We start from the raw sequence: 4684 nt of genomic DNA on the forward strand, positions 1-4684 counted from the left end.
GTGAATATTTGTGTATTTTATGGATATTATTGAATGAAGAATATTTGTATAATTTGTGAATATTTGTGTTTTTTTTTATTGTCGGTTTTTCATTGTTTCGGAAATCAAATTTGTGCTGTTAAAAAATATACATATTACATCGGTTTTCCACAGCTGCAAAACCAGTGTTATTAACTAATATTACATCGGTCATTTACCGCTGCCAAAACTAGTGTTATTAACATACAATATTACATCGGTTTTACACCGTTGATGAAACGGTGTCGTTAAGTGATACTACACCGGTTAATAACCGATTCGAAGACCGGTGTCGTTAAGTGATACTACATCGGTTTTAACCCGATGTCTAAAATGGCAGACTTTTAACATCGGTTTCATAAACATCGGTCGAAAATGAAATGGACACCGGTGGAAAACCAATGTCTATGAAGGTTTTTGTTGTAGTGAGGATAAGAGGATAAAGATGGACAAGTGGAACACAATAATCTCTCATGCTTCAATTAAATCATAAAACATGTAACCTATTTATAAGCTACCTACATGACCTACTAACTCCACAATTCACCCCACTAACTCAACTACTCTATCCTACTACTATTACTATCCCTCATTGCCACCACTAAATAATTAATTTTGAGTCATTTATTAACAGACACGGCTGAATGAGGACATGGGAAATTTATACTAGCTCAGCAGCGCGGGACCCCATCTTCTTCGCGCACCACTGCAACATCGACCGCGTGTGGTACCTGTGGAAGAATATTCTTGGCTACCGGCACCGAGACTTCGATGATGAGGACTTTCTCAACTCCAGCTTCCTCTTCTACGATGAGAACACGGACCTCGTCCGCGTCACGGTGAAGGACTGCCTGGACACGAAGCGGCTGCGGTACACGTACCAGGAGGTGGAGATCCCGTGGCTGAAGTCGCGGTCGACGCCTGCAAAGAGAGCCGCCGCGGCTGGGGAGACGGAAAGCTTCTACCGTGGAGGAGCCGAGGTTCCCGGTGGTGCTTAACTTGCCGGTGAGCTTCACGGTGAAACGGCCGAGAGTGTCAAGGAGCGGGGCGGCGAAGGAGGTGGAAGAGGAGGTGCTGGTGGTGGAGGGCATCGAGTACAACTGAGACTTCTTCATCAAGTTCGACTTGTTCGTGAACGAACTTGAGGGGACAGAGGGGCTGACTCCCGGCGAGAGTGAGTTCGCCGGAAGCTTCGTGACCTTGCCGCAGAAGCACAAGCGCAAGCACCGGGAGAATGAAAAGAAGCTGAAGACGGCGCTTCGCCTCGGGATCACGGACCTGCTGGAGGACATCAGAACTGAGGACGACGAGAGCGTTCTAGTGGCGATCGTGCCGAGGGCGTCGGTGGCCAGCATCGAAATTGACTTAAACACCATGCACCACAAGCCGCAATCAATCAGCAAATCAAAGGACGTGGCGTTTGAGCCATTTCCACATGGTGGCAACACCTCTCATGTGATCCATTTCCATATGGTAGGTGTTCACCTCATGTAATCCATTTCCACATGATTGCATCCTGTGATGCGATTCGTACCAACTCGATTACGCCTGGAGGCAAAATGTTTGCATCCTTGTTATTATGTAAGTGTCTGTGTGATCGCCTTCTCCTTAATATATTATATTATAATCAGTGTTCTCTCCACAGGGACTGATTCAGAAATTAGAATTAGGGGTAAGAACATAATACATTTATACAATAAAAAAATCATTATTTAATAAAGTGTTCGGCTATATTTTGAAATATAAATTTATCTATAAATTAATATATGGGATGGGATCTTCTAGTCCTCTTTCCTGATCCGTTCTTCGACCAAGATAATGTTGAGTTCTGTGTTTTTATTTCAAACTATTTTTTATAGTTTTTTGTTGTTATTTTAGTAATGCATATGTGTATGCATTTAGTCCCACATTGCTAAGCTAAGAAGGTTGGAAGACCTTATATATGGAGCTCTTCCATGCTTGCTTAGCAAAGTTAAGTGGACCTGCACGCATGCACGGGCTGAGACCAAATCAGGTGGTTTCGGGAGGTTCGAGCCGGAAATCCATAAACCGGGCGTGACGCATGCGATCATCGCACGCAGGGGAGGTTCAAATCCGCAGCTCGTGGGCCTCACGCTTGCAGATGGCCTGGTTTATTTTTGGTTTGGTTTGGTTCTGTCCCATGCGCGTGAGGAAGCGACGCACGGTTTGGTTCTGTCTAGCGCGTGAGGGAACCAATGCTTTGGTTGGCTGGCGAAGCAGTATACCGTGTGTGAGGGAACCGACGCTTTTGTTCGCTGGCGAAGCAGTGTTTACTGCTTCGTAGTGAATAAATGTTGCGCCTCTGTTCCTCATTCTAAAGCTCTCGAACAGTCTGCTCTTCTCCTTCTTCCCTCTCTGTGTGTGCGTACACTGTCCTGAGGCTTGGTTCCGCGGGCTAAGGTTGAGTCCGAGTGCGACGTTCGTCTTGGAGTGCACCTACGGACGACGCGAGTGGTTGTCAGATCTTGGGAGAATTTTGTCGGAGAGCCTCTGCACCGTGGGTGGCAATAAATTCTCTAAAGACAGTCAGCACGCCGATGCTTCAACCGGAAGATAACAATTTCTGAATCTTACTCTTTTATTTACTTGTTTATTGCATGCTTTCTATTTTGGTGCAAATATATTACCGTGTTAGTGCTCTCCTACAACAACAATTTTAGAGAATTTAGTGCAAGCATCAATAGAGATGATGAATGATAGGGTAACGGGGTCTGATGAGGCTAGCGCCAGACCCGAGAGATTTTTCGGACAAAACTTCAAACGTTGGCAACAACGGATGAAATTTTGGCTCACTACGCTAGGGCTATTCTCCGTTATAGAAACAGATCCTCCTTCACCTGATGAAGAGGAACCTGCACATAGTGCTACCTTACAGAGGTTTAAGCAAAGGGATTATCTCTACCATGAGAGAATCCTGTCTGCCCTCTCAGACGCACTATTTGATATATACTGCTCAACGGCTTCGACTAAAGAGCTGTGGAAATCTTTGGATAAAAAATACAATTCTGAAAATTCTGGTTTAGAAAAGTACACTGTGGCAAAATTCCTAAACTTCAAAATGGTTAAAAGCAAATCTGTGGTTGAGCAGACACATGAATTCCAAGTTCAAATTCATGGTCTTGCTGAAGGAGATATGTCATTACCCGAAAAAATTCAGGTCTTGTCTATCATCGAAAAATTGCCTCCAAGTTGGGAAGATTTTGGCATGACTCTTAGACATAGGAGAGGTAAAATATCTCTAGAAGATTTGATAATTGCCTTAAATATCAAAGAAGAACATCGGAAGCAACATAAAGATGATGATAAAAGAATGCCTATAGATTTTATTCCAAAGGCAAACGTAGTAGTTTCATCTGACAAGAAAAAATTCAAAAATCAGAAAATGAAGAACAAGATGAAACCCAAATCAAAGATTCAAAAGAAAAATGGAACCAAGCCGTGCTGGGCATGTGGACAAGTTGGATATTATGTCAAATTCTGCCCTAAGCAAAAGGACAAGAAGAAAAACCAAAGCAGCACGTCCAACACCAAGGCACAAGCAAATGTTGTGACTGCTAGTGACGACACCAGCAATAGGTTTGTTACCTTCAAACCCGAACTAAACTTGATCTATCAATCCAATGAATGGTTAGTTGATACAGGCGCTAATATGCATTGTTGTGCTGATTGCTCTGCCTTCCTTACTTATCAGGTAATTGAAGGCACTTCCGTGACCATGGGGAACCATTCTGCAACCAGGGTGTTTGGGATAGGACAAGTTGACCTGAGGTTCACCTCTGGAAAAGTCCTGTCACTGCATGAGGTGCATCATGTTCCAGCGGTCCGTTAGAATTTGATTAGCGGGTCAAAGTTAGTCCGCGCTAGTTATGAGTTGAATTTTAAATGTAATAAAGTTGCAATATTACATTTAGGAACATTTATTGGAAAAGGTTACCTTAATGAAGGTTTATTTAAACTCAATGTAGAAAATGATACATTAAATAAATCTACTGATATTGGTTGTTCATATAACATTGAATCTTATGATATATGGCATGACAGATTAGGACATGTCAATTTTAATACCGTAAAAAGGATGATGAATCTAGACATGATTCCTAAACATGCTATAAATGATAAGAAAAAATGTGAAGTTTGTGTGCAATATAAACAACCCCGTAAACCCTTCAAATCAGTTGATTTCTGATATTTTAGAATTGATTCATACTGACTGTTGTGAGTTTAACGGTGTAATAACGAGAGACTATAAAAGATATTTCATTACCTTCATTGATGATCACTCTCGTTATTGTTATGTTTATTTGCTGAAAACTAAGGATGAAGCTTTAGATAAATTTATGATTTTTAAATATGAAGCTGAGAATCAAACAAATAAATCTATTAAGAGGTTAAGGTCTGATAGGGGTGGAGAGTTTACCTCGAACCTGTTTCAAAAATTTTGTCAAGATGCAGGTATAATTCACGAGGTAATTGCTCCATATAGTCCTCAATCCAACGGTATAGCAAAACGAAAAAATTAAACCCTTGAAGATATGATTAATTCCATGTTAGGCAGTTCTGGGTTACCCAACTTCATGTGGGGGGAGGCTCTATACACTACATGTCATGTGTTAAATAGAGTCTCCATGAGGTCAAGGGATAAAAA

At 41.8% G+C, this 4684-nt stretch overlaps 1 pseudogene; it reads left to right on the forward strand.

Moving 5' to 3' along the window:
• The first annotated feature begins 662 nt into the window (after positions 1 to 662).
• Positions 663 to 1544, forward strand: LOC122019088 (annotated as a pseudogene).
• Positions 1545 to 4684: the final 3140 nt, after the last annotated feature.

Source organism: Zingiber officinale, chromosome 9A (assembly GCF_018446385.1).
Source record: "Zingiber officinale cultivar Zhangliang chromosome 9A, Zo_v1.1, whole genome shotgun sequence".
Taxonomy (NCBI): domain Eukaryota; kingdom Viridiplantae; phylum Streptophyta; class Magnoliopsida; order Zingiberales; family Zingiberaceae; genus Zingiber; species Zingiber officinale.